The sequence below is a fragment of the Corvus brachyrhynchos genome, unplaced genomic scaffold (genome assembly GCF_000691975.1).
Source record: "Corvus brachyrhynchos isolate BGI_N302 unplaced genomic scaffold, ASM69197v1 scaffold167, whole genome shotgun sequence".
NCBI lineage: Eukaryota > Metazoa > Chordata > Aves > Passeriformes > Corvidae > Corvus > Corvus brachyrhynchos.
In genome coordinates this window covers 8076290-8096323 of record NW_008239547.1, presented here as the reverse complement: position 1 = coordinate 8096323, position 20034 = coordinate 8076290, and positions in this window count along the sequence as shown.

Sequence of the window (20034 nt, the reverse complement as noted above, 5' to 3'; positions counted from 1 at the left end):
CTTGCTTATATTTTCAGTGGGTCTCTTTTGTTTTCAAATGCAAAAAAAAAAAAGGCATGAGAGAGACAAGAGCACAGAAGAGGTAAAAATATTTATCTGGAGTAAAAATGGGCTATTTGTTGAGATAAGCCCTTTGCTGGTCACTGAAAACAGTTATCTGATGCAACATATGACAGGCTGTGCATGACAGAGGAAAGATTACTTCAAACTTGCCCTTCTTTGGTGCTAATAAAGAAGGTGTTATATTCCACTTTCAGAGACAGGAAAGCTGACTAGGACTGAGCTGGTGTAGAACTCCGTGAGGATGGTACGGCCTCAAGGGCAAAAGGTGGCACTGAAAGCAGTAGAGAGTGGAGCTGTATCAGAATTAGGAGAGCTGTGGGAGAAAAGTTAGATAATCAATTCTTAGTTGCATTGCTCTGAAGATATCTGTCCTCAGAAATAGTTTTGTCCTTGGTAAATAATGCTATATATAAGGAGGCCTTTGTCAAAAGGGACCAGAACAGCAAGATTTGGACTAAAATCAGATGTTCTGCTGTAAATCTTATTTGCTGTGTGTGGGCTGTGTTGGATGTTCAGGGTGAGAATGGGATAATTTCTGACTCTACCCAAAGAGGCAAGTGATGGCTAAAGACCTGCTCAGCAGAGACAGTGTGGTCTGAGAGATAAGAAAATGTCAGAGGTACAGTTTTCTCGGAGACTGTAAGAATCAGTGATAAACATAAGAAGGCACTACACACACAGATCCTTAAAGTACCTTCAAGAGTCTAGGCCTTAGTCCTCAGGATTATCCAGGCTTTTGATTCTGATAAGATGATTCATGAAGGTGCCAGAAGGTATTGTTTACAGAGATGCTATTTATTATGTTTGCGTTGAAAGCCTTCAGTTCACAATATGGGACATGCTAGGGAGATAATTTGCAATTGCCTAATCTATTTGTGAAAAATAAGCATATAAGGTTGATGTGAAATTAAGTCTCTCTGGGAGTTCCTTTGATATTTCTCTACAACTTACTCCATTTCTTTTTTTGGACTGACAGGTACAAAATGATACACCCCCAAATACTGTCAGCTGTAACAACGTCCTATTATAGCTATGCCTCCATTGAGAAGGAGAACAGTTTGGCGTCCAGAAAAGAAATGCTGACCTACCCATGGTGTCTCTTATTGTAGTATCTTCTGTGATTCTCTTACTGCCACGGCCATCATACCATCTTTCATATGAGCATAGAATATGGAACAAAGATATTTGGATTATGCCCACCTCCTCTGCATCTCAGAGTAGCAAGTGGGATATGACATGGAATAATGTGGGGCTTTAGAGGGCCCAGCAGAGTGATTCCACACCTCAGAGTGTCCATTAGTTTATCTCTAGTCACACTGCCAGTATTAGGTGTGAGTCCCTTTAATACCCAGTAGAGCTCTTTCCATCTTCACTGTGCTATCTTTTATCTCACTGCTAAACCAGAAGTTTTTATTTAGAGTCCTGCAATAGTGAGTAAAGATCTTGTGCTAGAACCAGGTTTTCAGCTTGGTAGTGTTTTATGGAAACAAACAAATCTTGACCAGAAACTTTACCACCCTTTTTTTTCCCCTTTTCCCTTTTGTTTAGTTTCAGTCAGCACCAAACTTCATTACCTGTTAATAAGATATTAATTATGCTGAGCAGGTCATATTGAATGTATTTCTATTCCTTTCAGATACACAGCAAGTGTAGTATTAGTTATTGTATTAGTTCATTGTAACTATGGTGGATGATATTTTTGGCTTAGGGATATCTATACAAAATTAATTGAAGCCCAAAACCCATTTTTAGTCTTGCCTTGCATGCATGCAAATACAGTCTGATTTTGTTATTCTTTTGTTTCATCAAAGAATAGTAGTGAGGAGCTTTGCCTATCTCCACATCACAGGCTTACAAAATTTTAATAAGCAGGTGAACACCATTGCAGAAGGGAATTCTGGGCCTGAAGTAGAGGAGAGAGGCATTTCTGGGCTTTTCAAGGGTTTTTTGCTTCTTTTTGGTAAGGTGTATTTGCATACTGATCTCTTCATTTCCACAGTGTCATAAAGTTGCTGAACCAGAATAGAGACAAAAGTGCTTCCGTTACTGAAGCAGAATATAGTAATGTATCTGCTTGCCACGTGTCATTATCAAAGAAATACTGCAGCCAGGTTAGGCAGAACATTTGGAGTCTCACAATCATTTAAAATCTTATTTCAAGCCAAGAAAAGTCTATAAGACAGGTACATCAATATGCACATTTCATAATCCATTGTCTACCCATTTATCAAAATATGTTCTTTCTTTTTTTCTGAATTTTTTACTATCTTCCATTATCTTTGTAAAGTTCTTGAGATGGGCTAATCATAGAAGAACATACTCTTTCAGGTAATTATTTATGTAAATTCTAATTCTTCCTAGTCTTCAGCAATACATAAATGTACTTAAATACACACATGATAATAGTTTTACTACAGCCTGCAGCATGTGCGCAATCCTCTACTTCCCTCCCTTTCCTCTACCTGTCCAGCTCAGGGTTCTGTGCTACCCTTCCATATGTCCTGATCACAATTCATTCAGTCCCTTCTGCTCTAATGCTAACATGCTTGAAAAGAAATTCCTGTCCTTTCTTATGAAAGCCAAGGCTAATCTGAAAACGTTTTTACTTCCCAATTATATGATTAGTAATGGGAGTTTCATACAATGGATCTCACTTTACTCCCACGCAAAGCTTCATTTTGCTGCAACCTAATCCTGTCAACTAAAGTGCCGATTTTATCTCAGTGTCACCAAGAGAAAGGAAAAGATCAGAAATCTCCGTAAAGCAGGATCCCTTTAAAATTGTTTGTAGCAGCTCTTTGTGGAGAGGCTCTTTGAATCTGGATGGTCAGATTAAAAAAAAAAGAAAATCACAGCTGATTTCTTTGCTTAAAAATAATGGTAATAATAAGAAGAACAACAACAATAACTCTGGTAAATTGTTTTTCAGTGAGCTGGGTTTCTGGGAAGAAGCCTCCAGAGCAGAGAGGTGTGAGGCACACAGAGGGTGGGAGGGAGAGTGGCAATGCTGCCGCTCCCCCACATCCCTGCAGAGCCCACTGGGCTGGGGAATCAGAGGGGGGGAGCAAGCAGTGCCAAAATGTTCCTCACAGCACTGTCTGACAAGTGAGCTCACATGAAAGCTGTGCTATTTTAGTAAAAGTCTTTGGATAAAAATAAGACCATAATACACAGCAGTGATCTAATAGTTTATAACAGGTTTATTCACGAGTCCTCATTTAGTGTCCACTTAGGTAAAACTCCTGTTGATTTATCAGCTAGTCAATCAAAAAGCAAAATATTTTGTCAAATGTTTAAAAATAAATAGCCATCTGACTTCAAGAAAGGAACTTTTGCCCCATCCAGCTGTTGTTTTTATAGAGTTTTCTATCGCCATTTATGGTGTTTCTTTTCTCTCCTGCTCCTATGCTCTGTTTCTCTTATGCAATGAATTGTGAGAGTAAGACAAACTAGGGAAGGAGATAAAGACACCATGTGATTTTTCTTTATTTGTTCTGTAAAGAATGTAGCTCATTTTATACAATTGTATAAATGGCAGTAAAACACTTGGCCTCAGTGGGAGCTTTATTTGGGTAATTTCTACGTAAGGATTGCAGTCTGGGGCTCCCACTGTTTTAAGCAGTTCCAAAATGCTGAGATCACATCTGTACAATATCTAATATTTATTTTGCTTCTCTACAAAGCTGGGATATTTGGGAAAAAGGAGGAAGAAAAAACCACTAAGTGAATGCATTTTACAAGTGTGTAGCGTTGGATGGTCTCTCTGAGCTTTGTTTTTGTTTTCCATTTAAGATAATGAGTGAAAGTACCTGGCAGTTCTTATGTTTCCATTTTTAGTCTCTAAGCAAAAATACTTTAAAGAGACTTTTCATTCTGAGAGACTATAGCAAATGTTTTAAAATACCTTATCTTAGGTACACAATGATGTTTATACATAAAGATCTTGCCCTTGTCCCAGAGGAGGATACAGTGAGGGGCGAGGTGACACGAGCTACAACAGGTCTGTGCTGTGATGGCACAGGGTGCAGTATTTTGCCACAGCTTCTCCAGACTGCTCATGCAGATGCCTGTGCTCCTTTGGCATTGAGGGGCACAGCAGACTGGCACATCCCCTAGCACAGAGGGCAACCCTTGGCTGGGCACAGGACTTCACAGGATTTTCTTGTTGCATTTTCACAGGGACAGACAAGCTGGCTAAAGGCTTCACCAACGAGCCAAAACATGACATGAAGCCTTTTTATCTGTATGAGTCAGAGAAGAACAAAATCTACGAGGCTGCTGACTCTCACAGCCTGAGAATTGATTTTTTGGTAGAGTCTACTGCTTTATGTAAATAATAAGCTTTCCAAGAATAACACTGAATTCTTCTTTTAAATATTTAAACTCTGAAAGAGATTGGGTTAATCAGTAGAAGTAATACTGGACTGAGTATACATCACCCCAAACATTTTGAACCATAGTCACCTATTCCCTTTATCGAAACCAGCTGCTTTTACAGAAATATGAGTAATTATGCTGTTGGAAAATACCTGACTCTGCACAAAAGAAAAAAAAAAAATTGGAACTGAGGAAATGGCTAAAAGGGCTAATAAAGAGCAATAAGGAGAAACAATTAAATGTTTGGAGAGATGAACACTATGAAATGGGGATGCTGTGTGGCATTAATTTGAAATGATGACTTTTTAATGGCTATTCTCCTGCAGTTGAACTGTTTTTCTAAGATATATATTTGCTATTTTAGTGTATGATCACATCTTAGTGAGTCCCCTTGTAGATCTCTGTTGAGAGTCTGTTACAATTTACTTGCCTTGAAATTCAATAGCTCTCTTTTGCTACTGCAATGGCCTTTGTGACTAGTGTAGAGATTAGATGTGAAAGGAGCACAAACCCAGAGGAAAGGAAGGTGTTAAAGACTAAGTGGTCCTGTAAAACTTCTTGTGCTCTTACTCCACCCAATGCCAGTCAGAAAAGTACTTGTTCTCTTCCGAAAAAAAGTGGTACTAAAGTGACATTATGGGCATCTTGCTTTTACATAAAGACATCATAAGAGGATAAACAAAGTTAAGTCAGTATAAAGGGCCTTCATCTTGCAACAAGAAAGACTTGGAATCTTTGATAGTGGACATTTATATCCCTAAGATACAAGCATCTGAAGCATGAGCACCTAAGCAACAAAGGTAGATTTTGTGACAAAGAATGAAAAGTATTGTGCAGGAGGAGAGGCTGAACAGGGACACAGCCATTTTCTTACCCTCTGGAAGTGCAAAGACTGGTGAAAATGATGCAGGGAGCAACAGTTTTCTTGAATGTCCATACATAAACTTCTAGAAGTGATACTGAAACAAGCAGTATGCTTTATAGTTTGAAAATTGAATCCATCAAAGGCCTATAATGAACTGACAGCTTGGAATTAAAACCATGCCTCCAAATAGGCCAGCAAAGACTACTGGCTTTCTGGGACCTTCAGTGTACTGGTGAGAGATGTATAAGCTTGAATATAATCCTTTATCCTTTCTTAAAAGTAGAGTGTAATGTGCAAGGTAGCCCATGTCCAGAATAGGCATTCCACTTTAATTTTAGAGAGAATGAATTACTGGAGTACTATAAAATAAAAACCAGGTTATAAAACATGCAGGAGAAGAACAAGTTGTACTGCCAGCTCCAGCTCAGATACATATGCACAATGCTGAGAAAATGAGGTGTCTTTCCCAGCCTCAGAGACAGTAAATAAAGAGCAATGGCTAACAAAAACAATGTGATAAAGGCTGGGTTGTGTGAATTGCTCTTTTGCAGGAAGCCCATAGTACAACGTATTCATTCGTCATATTATTGCTAACTGAGGGTTATGTACAGCTCCCTGTCCACCCAGCTCAAAGCACAGTATGTACTGTATATTTCCTCTGATGCACTGGTAGTGATCAAATCTAAGCTGGCTCTAATGTAAGCCAGAAAGGAAAATAAAACCAGCAGTTCTTAGAAGGGGAGGAAAAAGAAAGCAAAGGAACAGTAAGGACACATTAATTTAAAGTGATGTGAAAGACTGAGGGTATGTACTGCATCAGAGACGAAAAAATAAGGGAAGTGGCATTCCACTAGTACTAGAAAAAATCTGTAGCAATTGGCAGTGTTTTACATTCATGTATTATGGTCCTTGGCTCAGCTACTGCCAGTGGTGGTGTTTATTAGAATGCTGCCTGTACTACAAAGGACTGAAAAGAGCTGCCAACCTACAGCTGGTGATGTGCTTTATGTCAAGAGTAAAGGTAGAAGGACTGATACAGACCAACAGACCAACAATTTTGTCATTGGGACAAAAGGACTCCTGATGGTTTTAATCTAGACGGAAGATAGTTGATCATTCTGGAGTGCATTCTGGTCTTTTAAACATCTGAAGAAGTCATTACTTGAAGTCCTTGGAGGGTGTGAGGGCATCCAGCTACTCAGTGCTTGCTCATCAGCTCCAGCAAGAGGAGTCAAAAGGCTCAATTATGAAAGTCTAGTAACAGTAAATCCTAAAATACTCCCTGATTTCCCAATTTGCTCTTTCAGGTTTGAGAGCTGAAGAGGCACTGATGAGGTAGAGTCAAATGTTCAGTCAAGTGACTTCAAAGTAACAAGTTACCACACATCGAGGCCATGGTAAATGTTCTTGTGAGAGCTCTAAGCCAAAGGCAGATGCCTGATGGATTAAGACAATTTGGTCCAGAGTGGAAAGGAGCTGTGTGCAGCCATGGATGCTGCTTTGGAGCCAGCATTGTCTCACTTGTCAGTACTGCTCCTAAACCTGAATGCTGCCACACACAGAAGCAGGAACATTTGCCACTGTGTCCTTGTACCTCATTTTACCTCCAGGATTGTGTATAAGCCATATTTCCATGTGAAGAGAGATTGTCAAAGTGGCCTAAAGAGGTAAAAATACCCGAAGTATACTGAAATTCAGTGCAAATTGAATGTTTAACAGATTAAGACCCCAATTAAATTATCAAGGACTCAGAAAAACCCCACAGATATTGCTGGTATAAATTTATGCAATTACATAGTACCAAGTCCCAGTTTAACTTCACCCATAATCTCATTTTGTTCTGTAAAACACATAGTTTACCTAAGATTTTAAAAGCAATTCATTTCTCTTGACAGATAAGACATTACATTATTTTCTTACATTTGGATTGTCATCAGTCATCAAGTCAGAGATAACCCAAAGTCATTATACCAAGTACTTATAATTTTCCCCTTCAGAAAAAAAGCACTGAATCCTCACCCCAGCTGACTTTTCTCTAGGTACAAGAATATAAAATCCAACAGAGAGAAGCTCAACATTTGCACTGACAGCTGAAAGGGCTCAGTTTTATCATGAATGAATATGACTTTCCCAGAAAATTGAATTTGGAGATTCAGTATGTGCTCACTAGGTCATTGAAGGAAGGCTCACTGGGAAGTCTTGTGATGGTCTACACTGAATTTCTGCAGAGCCCCCCCTTGAAACAAGGGTTGGCACTGGAGACACACCACATTATTAATAAGCCCACTATGCTTCTGCAGTACTTATCAACTAGTAGGGTTTTTTATGCAAAAATATGAATATTCCTGAAATTGTATTTTGGCCTTACTGATTTGCCTGGTGACATGGCTCCAAGCAGCATGTGAGGTTTCCTAGTTTGCTCGGGGGACTAGCTAAGTCAGTGCTGAGACACAGACTTTGATGGAGAATTACACTATCCATCAAACACTTTATTGGCCAAAGGAGAGCCAAGGATTAGAGCCTTAATCCTTGAAGCAAATTTTATTTCCTAACTTTTATTTTGCCCACAAAATAAAGTCCCTATAAACCCAGCCATAGGATTTACTGGATGCATTTTTCCAGCTTGAAGGCAAATCTTTAACTCTCTATCCTTCATTGTATGAGACACTGTGAGTTCATCAGAGCCTTCCAGTACAGGGTTTAACCTCAGCTTCTTTTGTACTCACCTTGACCAAAGGGTCTCGAGAGCAGGGGCAGCACCTCAGGAATGTTGGGCCTGAGAGTGGCAAAGAGCAGGATTGAAAAAAGAATTAGATCAAAAATAGGAGTTTGCTATTATTTACTTATCAGGTATTTTGGCTCAAGCTACAGTGAAGCACTGAGGAATTGGTTTTGGATACTAACTGTTTCCCACCTCTCTGCCCATTACATTCCTTTGCATTATGTAGCTTTGTACACTGAATAAAATTTACAAACCAGCAACCCTCGGAGGACAAGAGATGAAGGCACTTCCTCCTGCATTTGAGGTAGCTTGGGAGGGCAACTGAGCAGCTGAACAACAGGAAGTGCTGGGATAGTAAATGGCACATGCTTATCACCAGGGCTGCTCAGGAAATTCCCTGATTTAATCACCTGATTTTTAGAGGGGATGGTTTTTCTGGAACAGCACAGGAGAGCAGAGGTAACACTGTACTTGAACCCCCTTTCTGAGGGCCTGGGGTTTGTATGCTAACAGGACAAGATTTAAATATTCAGCTGACACAATGAAGCTAAAGATGTGTAATGGCTCCAGCCCTCCAGCTTAGGGGGCAAGTATTCTTTAGAGCATGAAAAGCAGTGTCAGGAGAGACAGTAAAGTTAAACAAGGCAAAAAGTAGAAAAAACAAATGTACTATACCAGTATGTAATTACCTACCCAAAGAGTAGGGCAAGGGGAATATACGGTTGTGCTCGAGTTAATTCACATAGTGATGCATCACAATATTTGGAAGTGTTTCAATGGTACTTCATTCTTTAGACACGCAAAGAGGTGTCAGTAGGAAAAAAAAATTAAGGAAATCCCAACCTGTTGGATGAATCAATGGAGCTTTTACTCACCATGACTACTGCTAACAGAAATATTCCTGAAATGAAAAACTTAATAGCAAAATTAATATCAAGAAAATAATGTCATCAAACCTTTTCATAAGAAAAAAAAAAAGGAGGGAAGGAAAAGAACCTATATAGATGCAATGAAATTTTTGTACTAGTTCTTACCACGTCTTCTAAAAAGAAATTTTGAAAAAATGAAAAATAGTATTTTTGAATGGATGTGTAGAGGGGAATCAGTGAGAAAAAAGGAGAGAAATCCAGTAGGTGTCAAGAAAATTCTGCCTGCTCTCCATGTGTATCCACAGGAAATACAAGTACAGCACAGGAGAACATGCGTTTGTAGTTACTGAGGTTTTTGAAGTAGGACTGGCTGCAAAGGCATGTCCCATACCAGCCAGCACAAACTGTACTGTAAACTGGAAATGACAGGAGAGCACTTTCACCCTGTCTACAGTACATTATGGGAACAGCAGCAAAGCCCAGGGTTGCCTTGACCTAAAGAAAAGCCAAATACTTTGGCAGTACATACTGCAGGTTCTTCCAAATATGGAAGTTTCTTCTGATCTCTGGGCATATTTCAGCAGAACTATTTTTAAACATGATGTTCACGCTTTTCAAGTACTTTTCTTTGATTGGGGAACAGAAAAAATGGAGAGAGTGTGGTAATTCCCATTTTTTTTCCATTTTCTAAACAGGATGTTCTTGGTTTCAGGAATATCAAATAACACTGGTGCGTGTATACAGCTGAGAGATAACAACCATATTTCTTTGCTCCCTACAGATGCTGATTTTAATTTTTTTTTAAAAGGAAGACAAAAAGCTAGGATTCTTTATCTCCCCTCCTCCAACACAATAACAGAAGTTATAATAATCTAGTCTGGCAAAAGTAGCAGAACTTTTAGAGAGCTATTACCCCTCACTGTTTTCCAGCTCTCCAAGAACTCACACACAAGTTTCTGTAGCAAGACATTAATTCCAGCACCTGGAGCCCTACAGTGGCATTAGAACAGCATTTTGTCATCTCTGTGTATATACAAGGATTTTAAATGACACTGAAATTATTAATATCTCTTCTGAGTGCTTCTGTGTAAAAAAAGTAACCACAGCTATAGAAGATGGAACTGGGCACTAGAACTAAGTGATGCTGGTTAATTATCACCATGAGCACAGATCCAAGGCTGCTGACAGTCCAGGGCTGATTATGAGTCATGCTAAGCACTTGCAGTATAGGAGACTTGATTTATTCTGCAACATGAAAACATCCTGTGTGTAGAAACACTTAAACTTCCAGAGCCCCTTGGTTACAAAGGTACCTGATGCAGAAAAGATATTTTTCTTCTGTTTTTCTTCATAGTTAGGTCCGGGTAATGGAGAAATAAGATCAGGATTTTCCTAGCTTTATGATCATTCTCAAGAGTTGGTATGGTCCAAGGAACAGTCCCAATGGCCAATCTGGATATGGTATTTCTGGTTTCGGCAGGTAAAAAAATGCAGCTGTATGGACAATGGCCCTGTCCTACCACTTGGCTTCAGGGCCAAAGAACATTCTCTGGTCACTTTTATTTACTAGAGCAGATGCGGCTGTGATGGAGCACAGCCATTAGAGAAGTCTTGATTCCAGTTATTTTGCTGGCCTATGACGCAAATTGATTCAAATTTGCTTAATTTAATGTCCTTGATTTGTTTATTTAATGTAACATAAGAACATAAAAAGCCTTTTCTGGGTCAGTCCAAAATCTTTCTCTAACAATGAGGAAAAGGTTACAGATGAGCTTAAGGACAGGACAAACTTAGCAGAACTTGCCAAGAATTCTCTCTGCAGTTCCAGTCATTTCAAGTTCAGGGGCTGCTCTAGCCAGACACACTCAGTATTCAATCACTCCCTAACATATGGCTCTTCTGTCAGTGTGAAGCTAGGGATGCCTTTGGACCCCCCCCAGTACCTTGCAGCATTGTCTGTGTCTTACCTCCCTTCCCTTTGTGTGACAATGAGTCTCTTTGTTTGCTTTCAGTCTGCCAACTGTTAGTTTGACTTGATGTCATTGTACTGCAACAGTGAACGCTGACTGATCATTCTCTGTTTATCCTCTCCATGTAACTCGCGATTTTATAGATCACTTTCCTTTGGGGCACCTTAATTGATTTATTTTCCAGGAAAGAGCATGTATTTGGTGATTCTTCCCTCAGATGTCATTTAATAGTTCTGTCACCTGTGTGCTCCTTCTGTATTTCCAGTTCTTTTTTTATCCTACTTTTTTTTTTTTAAATTTCTTCATACAGATAGAAAAGGTCTTTTAAGCTATTCAGGATGGGAGACATCTCTTACTGAATGTGCATGGTGCCTCGAGCATGGTTGAGTAGATGCTGCTGTAATACAATATGAGGGAAGAGCTCTAGATCAAAGGCAAGATTTATGTAGCTATTCAAGTACCTTAGAAGCCAGAAGGTGACAAACAAAATTTACAGGAGCATCTCTGCAGATTAGATGCCTAACTTCTCCTGATAGTCTTACCAGCACAGCAGAACCCTTTTCATGTTGCTAATCTTTTGGATAACAGACCACAGGTCAGTGATTAAAAGCAATCAGGGACACCATATGCACACAGAAAACAGCACTGCTCCTTCACAGGACCAGTCAACATCCAGGCATGATACATCTGTAGAAATAGAGTGAGTCTGGCAAATAAAAATAATGTGAATTTTGATGATTCACCGGGAATATTCATCTGTGAATATAAAAGAGGTAATAAAAAATCACAAGGAAAGAAGATTCAGCAACACTGGATTAATAAACTGTAGGAAATGAGCCTGGAAAATTAATGAAGTCCTAAGAAATCTAGGCGAAAAGATAGATTGACAGACATAGTATATATTTCTTCCACAGAGTTGTTTTTCTCTCTGACACTTAATGTTTAGTTAAAGAGTAGGATTAAATATCAGTTTAAAATTTTTGAATTTCCCCTAATTTCAATATAGAAAGAAGGGATCATGATGAATCAGATCACTAAACTTTTCAGCAGTTTCAAACCTGTTTAAGTACCACTACTTTTACTATGGGAAGATGAGGAAAGAAAAGAGGGCCTTTGCAAGAAAAGGATACAGCTGCAGACACTTGAGTTATAAGCTCAAACTTGTATTCTCAAATTATTGAGGGTTCTTCTGGTGTCTTTAACGTTTGGACAACTAAGTCACCACTTTGATATAGAACTTGTTTACAATGAAGCCAGCAAACATATCTGCACATTTTTTGGAAAGTGTTGAATTTTGTGGAAACAATTAATCTGACCTCAACAATTCTAGTTTTTAATGCTTATGAGGCTGAGAGGGAAAAAATGGCTGAAATTGATTCCATCTGTAGACCTGTGATACCTGTTTGTCTGTTTAGAGAGTTTAGGAGCCAGGGGTGGCCCTTGGATGCTGGTACACAAAAAATGACATTCTTGACCAGGGTTTCCCCAGCGCTTAATCAAGTCTCAAAATGCAGTTTTGTTTGGATTTGATGTATTTATTTCTCATTAAAAGATTTCTGGATGTCATGCACTTTCCAGCATGTTGTGTACAGGCACACACAGAGAAGAGTAAGCTATTCTCAGCACAGCAACTTATTCATCAAAAATTGCTGCTTTATGTTTTTTAGAAAAATTATTTGTGCACAGACTTCACTTTTTTTTAAATCTGGGACTACTCTGGAGGAAATATATGCTTAGAGTGAATACAGCTAGCAAAAGTAGGCATTAGCTGTCTGGTTCACACAAACATGCCTGTGGATTCCTTGCAAGCTGTTTCCTGTCTTAACTGTGCGTACTGTGTTTGTACTGGGAATTTATTTTCATGCTGCTCAGTTGTATGAGTTCACCTGGATCACAGGGTTACATACATTTCCTGAATGGGAATGTCACATCTTTACTCCACTGCTACACTGTGCTTTCAGTCTGTCTGAACTCTGAGCAAATATGCACCAATGGTTTGGTTCCTTCTCGTCCTATGAAAAGGATGTCCTAAAAAGAATTTTCTTGCCTGAAAGTTTATATAAAATACCAGTTGCAGGTTTTGCTGGGAAACAGACAAGGCAAAGCAGAGAAAAGAGGAGAGTAAAATGTGTCCTAGTCCTTCCAATAGTACTGTAAGGTTCATACACCTCAGATCAGTGGGGGCTCCTTCTCCACGTTGCAGCTGTGTTCGACCTTGGCCAGAGGAAATGGTCCATTGGATTCAATACCAAGGTAACTGCACAAACTCTGTGGTCTGTGTAACTCAAAGCATTGGGTTAAATGATGGAAAAGTCATCAGTGGTCTTCAAATCAGTAAATTTCAATGGATGATTTTTTTGAATCTTGGTGAAATGAATGTTTATGACTAGTTTTCCTAGATGTTGCTATAATACAATAGCTGTGGACTGTTGAACCACATGCTTTATTTCAGGCAGAATTGATGTACCTCCAGGAGAGGATTATATAATCCCCTTTCAGATCAGATGGTCTGTGAAAGTGCAGATGAATGCAGAGCACATACTGAAGAAAACTGGAAAGCAACAAGGTTTCTTGGTTAATGTTAGTGTTACTGTCTTTCGCTTATAATAAATGAGCATTAGAAAGGGTTTCACTCACAACAAACACTTCTGATAGCATAATAGACTTAAAAAGAGAGTTTTTGCAGGCCCTTACTCATATAAATTATAACAGCAACTGGATACAATGTCAGGCGAATGGCTTATGCATTATATGAGTGTGTGAACCAAACACTTCTGTTGACGTTATATAGCAGTCATTACACTTTCAATTGACTTATTTTGCTGTTATCTGCTCACTGGTAGATTTTTTTTTTCTCTCTGTATTTTTCAGAGGAAAATTTTATAGTGCCTTAAGAAGTGTTGCCATTAATAGGATTCTAATATAATTTTTGTATATATAGACATATTTTTGATCCCTTTCAGTTAAAAAAGAGATAGAATAATTATTGAGAGGCCACTTCCACAGTCAGCTGATGGATGTGGATTTCTGTGATACAGTAGTCGCTTTTTTGTGTGACATATAGCATGTACTATATTTTCTGTGGAGATTACAAACACACTTTCTTTATGTTTTCTTGTCCTTCCATAGCCTAACAATTAATTTCCATATATTCATTACATTTATCCCACAAGTCATCTCAAAAAATTACAGCCCTTTAGTGTGAACCAGAGCTAGAGTGCACAGAAAAACACATATTTCTGAAAAAATGTTTAACTTTCCCTCATTTCCCTCAGAATTAAATATATGAACCACCAAATGCTTTTATTTTTTTTTTCTTGTTTGTTTACTTTGTTGCTTTTTAGCCTTGGAGACTTGATGGCCACAGCCCAGGTGTTCAGGAATGGGGAGAGCAGGAGAGCGCAGGAACTGACTGGGGTAAGGCTGCACAAGCTGATCTGAAACCAGGGGGAGTGAAATACTGTGTAAAGGTGCTTCAGCAGACATTACAGACCTTGCAGCACAAGCCCCTGGCCAGCCAGAGCCACTTGGCTGCCAACAGGTATTTAGGGACTTGTGTACTACTGACTGCAACAGAGAGCACGTGATCTGTTTGCCTGCTTCTGTGGGGGGTCTGTTAGACATAGCTCAAAGATGCTCTTTCAATAGTTCTACCTGCTCAGGATTAAAGATGGTTTAATTTTATGATCTACAAAATTTTGGAGTTGTAGTTCTTTAGCCAGTTTCTGGGTTTTGAAAAAATACCATTCTATGGGTGTTATATGCTCCAAAAATTGCTCATGTAATGGTGCTTTTCGTTTTGTACAGAGACAGAAATAGTGGTGTGCATTCATTTCAAGAAACTTGAATTTCAGCATTGCACAAAAAGAAAAAGATAGCATTCCAAGGTTTTCAGCTTGACAAGGAAAATATCTTCTTGACCCTTTTGTAGTTAAAAGAGAGGTCAAAAAAAAGGAGTATTTGCAACTCTTCCATCTTCTCTATTAATCTTAGCTTTAGACTTTGACTCATAAACAAGCACGATAGGGTCCTGAACTAGGATTAAAATGGAAGGTTGTTTTCAGAACTGGTATAGAAAAGCACTTTTTCATTTTGTGTGTGAGTGTAAATGCCTTTAAAAATGAATAGAGCCATTCGTCTAAAAAAAAAAAGAAGTATTGACATTTTTATGGAGTTGTTTTTGGAAAGATCCAACGTTTAATATTAAATTCAACATATGGTTGTGGTCAAATTGTGCTCCTACTGTGTGAAATGTATGAATAACAACTTACTGCATTCTCCTGGCCAATATACGGAGAGAAGGTTGATTAATTTAACTAGTATCCCTAAATCTCCTGCCTTGGCTTCCATCCCGTTCTGCAAGGGTTGATAAATCTTACATCCCCTGAGGAGTATTACAATTCCTAATAGTCTTATGCTATTAGGAAGAAGCAAGGCTCAACTGTACCAAAACATCCAGCACATGAAATTGTATAAATAATTTAGCTTTTCCAGTTTAATTTTTTTTACAGCTTTTCTTTGCAGGCTACGATAAGAGATATTAGCTCAGTCAACTGTAAGTAAATAAAATAAAAAAGAAAAATACTGTTCAGGGGAATTGTATGAAGAGGTAAGGCTGTTCTTCTCACTGTTTGCAGCAGCCTGTTAGGCTATCAAACAAAAGGCATTCATATATTTTCCTCCCTTTAAAAAAAAATGTATTTTGCTTAGAGTGGGTATTCTCTTAGGACCATCAGCTACTTTCCACATGGTATGACATGGCCAGAAGAGGAAAGTTATCCACTGATTTCAGCATGAAGTGGGTTTCCCTGTCCTGCCACAGATTTTCAGTGTGACTGTATGCAAATCACTGCATGTTTTCTGCAAGGCTCAGTTAGGCAGGCAATCTACTTAAGATGTACAAGTTCCTCTGAATCAGGTGAGCCATAGCAGTTGCCTTTGCTCATAGTTGTAGTCCACAGCAAATTCAGCTTGCCTTCACTTACAGTAAAGGAAATTCAAGATAAATAATATAGCCTTTCATTTGCAATAGGCTGAGTGAGCAGAAGGACAGCCACCATGTCTCAGATAAAGCATATTGAATTATTCAGCTGCAATATCTTGGTCATGTGACTGAGATTTATACTCATTTGTAAAGTACCTTGAAGGAGAGAGCTGAAAGGATAAATACATTTAAAAGAAGAAATGAAAAGGACTGTAAAAATCTCAAAACCTAGGACCAGGCAACTATTCAATAGAGAGTCACTGTTCTCATCCTTGCGAAGAGACAATAGTAGTCATTTCTGAATAGAGATACATTTTTTTTCCAGTGTACAGCAAAACCTGGCAAATTAGCTGATTGTTTTCCTATTAACTAAGATAAGTGATGAGTATTTTGCTTCAGGAAATATAAACATCTTTTGCATAAGATTGAATCACCTGCAACAGGCTAAACCCTACTGTCTCCATTCTAGCAAAATTTCTGTTGGAGTTAGTGAGATTTTTAAAGGACTTCAGGCTGGCAGTACATGTATACACAAAATAATTCTCTGACTTCAGTAACAGGTTGGACTGAATAAATGTAAGAAAACGTGGCTTGACTCATATTTTATATAAAAATAGTACTTTGAATTCTTATCTATTCTTAAGAAATTTTTCTTCATACATAGTAAAGTAAGTCCTATCACATCTGAGATAAGTAAATAGGATTATACCTTTGAGCAAAAAGGGACTTTTGGAATTCAGAATGGGCATCTACTAGCCAGTGACCACACTGTGGTGTTTGGTGCAGAAGTCATCCTTGTAGTGGTTTTGGAGGATTTGAACTGGCTCTCTTATGTAAGATGTGGATGCTGTGTGCTCATGGACTGTTGTGGTTTGGGCTTGTGTCTCATCAGGTCCCTCCTGCCCCACAAAGCTTCAACAGCAAGTGGGAAAGGGCAAAGAAGGGCTTGGTCATGGTCCAGCAGAAGTTGTGTCCCATGACACCCTGGTGTGACAATGCTGTAGCAAGGTGTGAGGTGCAACACTCCAAGAACATTCTCTATCATGGGGTTTGGTTTGTTTTGGGACAAATTTTCTTAAACTATGGCACTTTTCAATCCCATGAGGAGCAGCCAATTGTGGTGAATATCTTGTGAAATATATGCTTTGAAAGCTCAGCCTTATGCAGTTTTGCAGGGTTTAAGTGTAAAAACTCTCTATGGGAAGAAAGAAATGGTATGAATCCATCGGTGCATGTTTGTTGAGGCTCTCGTGACTTCCAGGGATATACTGGGATATTGCAGAGGTTTATACATAAGAAATACTGTAGAATGATGAGTCCAGCAGTGTAAAGTGAGAAACTTCAGTCCATCCTGTCACATTTGTTTTCAGAGAGACCCAGAGGACTATCTGTCTATCAGAGAGACCCAGAGGACTTGGTTCTAACATTTGTACAGCCTGAGGCTGTGAGGACAACTTCAGGTCAGGAATGACACAATCCAGCCGGCCTGACATTTGGGTCCACCTTTTACAACCATTCTGGTAAGCTCCCCAAACAATTCAAAATCCCTCTGGACACATTTCCATATGCATTTATTCCTACTGCCAAAGGCTTGGCCCAAACCCCTATGATTTCCCAGAGCTGTGTGACTGGTTATACAGGGTCCCCTAGGTGACTCCAAAATTAACTCTTACCAAAAGCCTCAAAACGTCTGTCTTACACCAGACCTCTCAAAGATACACTTCAATGTGTTTTTCAGGTTCATGTTTTTCAGAAACCAGAATACAACATTTCCCCTTTAAAATGTGGGATATAAAACTGAATATCAGAATCCTATAATGGTTTGGGTTGGAACGGTCCTTAAAAACCATTTAGTTTCAACTTCCCTACCTTTGTTAGGGGCACCTTCCACTAGTTCAGATTGATCAAAGCCCCATCCAACCTGGTCCTGAGCACTGCCAGGGTTGGGGCATCCACAGCTTCTCTGGGCAACCTGATCCAGTGCTTCACCACTCTCACAGTGAAGAAATATCAGCCTCTTGTTCCTTTAAAAAATACAGATGTATTTATTTCCCTATTCGTAGTTTCATGTACATTGTATTTCATATGCTTTCTGTAATAACACCACAAAAGACTTCATAAATGCACTAGTCAGTGGGGAATGCTCTGCCTGCTTGTGATTTTACACATCTTTTCTTTAAGCCAGAAAATCTAAATGTAAAATGTAGTATTCAGAGAAACTGAGAGGGGTTTTGTGGTGCTCTCTGGAGGATGCTGGATTCATAAAACAATGAATGGATTACCGTCATCGATAGAGTTAGTTTTTCCATCTGTGGCAGACAGACAATATACTCTTGCTAACGTGCTTCATATTAATAAACCACCCAAGTATAATTCATTGCAGGTTGCAGCTATAAATCAGAAATAGCCTTCATTTTGTTCAGCTGTCAGACTGAGAGAGCATCAGGAGGTGGGGGCTGTTTGTAAGGAGGCCAGGGGGGCTGCAGCACTTTGACCTCTCCCTGCAGCGTAAAGCATGTCACCCCACTGCTGTCCATGGAGACAGGTCATGTGGCTAGGTGCCCTGTCACGAGCAAAGAGCCACCTTGTCACCTGCCATCATTTTTTGTCCTGCTGTGTTCTGCTGAGAAAGAGATGCAAAGAAATGCTGAAGGAATGGTGCAGTGCAAACGCAAGCATGGCTGCCAGCAGCCACATCCCCCCGGCCCCCGTGCTGCTGTTACACTGCTGGAGCCTGACCCGGGCACAAACCCACCCCGAGACAGAACAGATTAGGGTGGAATAGCACAGAATAGCACATTTTCGGCTGCAAGTGGCCTACCGTGATCATCTATCTCAGCTGCCTGAGCAATTCAGGATGGACCAAAAGATCAGAGTCAGTCCCAGGAAGCTACAGATATAGGTAACATCATTCTAATCCTGAAATTTTTGTGTTGTTAGCAAATCACTTTGTACCTGATTGAAGTTTCAGTAAAGCTGACGAGGGTTTTTTTCTTCCCTCCCCCCCCGACCCTAGCTCTCACAGTCTCTTAGTCTCTGTTTCCCTGTCTCTGCCCAAGAAATTGGGATAAGCGTGGAGAACTCAAAGAGGTGTTCTGAGGATTAATTAGTTAACATTTGTAGGGCATTTTGAGGATAAAAAATGATGAATATTGGCATATACCTGGCTTTGTGTGTGTCTCTGTCTATGCACAAAATGCATTCCATACTTCCATGGGTAAAACTTACATATCAGACAAGCTGCATGCCTATGCAAATAAATCCTCGGGAAAATCAGTGTTCTCCAGTAATCCTCAGGCAACATGCAGAGAAGCAGAGGCAAAGGCAGAGGGCAGCAGAAGCAGGGGGAGATGCACTAAAGAGGGAAAGGAGATTCAGAAGTGTATGACTGGGGAAATCTGGAGAGGGGCAATCTCTTTTTCTACAAATGCATATGAATAAGCCCTACTGAATCACAGGCCACAGGCTGTGCACATGAGAATACAGTTTTTCAAAATTCTTATTGCATTATGATTTAGCCATGCATTCTGTTTTATGGTGATGTGACCTCATCGTTTTGAGAGTTTTGGTGTGCACTATAACAGCCTTTGTCTGGCAATAATTGTAACTCATACATTAATTTTTGGCACTCCTCATATATTCATTCAGTCACTGGACTGTTCATAGTTTAAAACTATCACGTTGTAACTGAACAAATAGTGGATTAAATGTGCCTGTTTTGTCTTTTTTTACTAAGCTAGGTGGGATCAAAGCTATCAGCTTCTGTGCCATAGCTTAATTATATTTTTACTCAGAGTGCCAACATTTTACAAAATGAAATGAAGTAACAACAGGAGAAAACACAGTGTCATTCAAACAGGCTTTAATCAGGTCTTGGAAGGATAATAGAGAGCAACTGAAGCAGGTTTGTTAGTTCTGTTGGTTTCAGCCCATTAAAAAACCAGTGCACATAGCTGTTATTTCAGAGGTGATCTGCACTGGTCTGTGTGGACCTGCAACTGCAAAGTGAGAGGCAGGATAACATGTGTAGATGCCCGCACAGAGGGAGCTGCCACAGTGCCAGTGACAGACCAGTGACATAAGGACAAGGAAGTGGCTGATGTGTAGGAGTAAATGATGGTTCCTTTCTATGCAATTAGCTGTGAGCGGCAAGCAGGCAGTGAACAATGGCAAAGCACATTCCT